Consider the following 991-nt stretch of genomic DNA (forward strand, 5'->3'; position numbering starts at 1 on the left):
TGGGGTGGTCCTGTCATTTGTACTTTTACTTTGTGAACTTTAGATCGCGTGATCGACCTACCTTCCCTCACACATGTTTCTTAAAGCAAATTAATATCCCAATGTCCAGGAGGAAACTGGGTTTCACGTGTCATCCTCCCAGAAGCACTCAAGCCAGCATCCCTTTTGTCTGTTAAAGTTACAGCCAAGCAGCAAAGGACACTTTCCAAGTCCAAGCCTTTCTCCAGGTTATGGGTTATATCTGCATGTACATACATGTAGACCTTTTGCCATGCCTCTACTTGTTTGGGGATTTTTCCTCAATTCTTAGCTAAGTCTCTAGTGGTGGCAGTCATACACATCAGCAAACTGTGGGCCAATGCACCGAATGTGTTGTCACCTAGCAGTGTGATTCCACTTCAGAGTAGAAGTAAAGGGTCTTGGTGATTTTCTGCTTTCTAACGCATGTTGAGCTCTAAATTCCAATACATCTTCTTTTTATTGGACTTGGAAACTGAAAACATCACAGGTCAGTCTTAAAGACGTTAGACAAACAAAAACATTACAATATTAGTACAACATTGTACAATATTAGTTGTACAACATTACAAAAACAGATTACAGTATTAGTTGGCTAAGCTTGTGCTACAGAGGAAAAAAAGACGTTCCCATGAAAAGCGAACACAGTAAAATGGAAATAAATTCATTTGGATGCGTGGATATTTTCATTGAAAAGGATTCAGTATCTCTGTAGCTGTTCTTCCACACCCTTTGATCAGGTATTAGGTTGGCCAGAAAATGCCTTCAGTTTTTTTTTTGTTGTTTTTTTTTAAAAGAAGATGTTGGGGGTAAGAGTTTTTATTTATTTATTTTTGCTGTGTTGGGTCTTCGTTTCTGTGCAAGGGCTTTCTCTAGTTGTGGCAAGCGGGGGACACTCTTCATCGCAGTGCGCGGGCCTCTCATTATCGCGGCCTCTCATCGCAGAGCACAGGCTCCAGACGCACAGGCTCAG

The sequence above is a fragment of the Pseudorca crassidens genome, chromosome 1 (assembly GCF_039906515.1).
Source record: "Pseudorca crassidens isolate mPseCra1 chromosome 1, mPseCra1.hap1, whole genome shotgun sequence".
Taxonomy (NCBI): Eukaryota; Metazoa; Chordata; class Mammalia; order Artiodactyla; family Delphinidae; genus Pseudorca; species Pseudorca crassidens.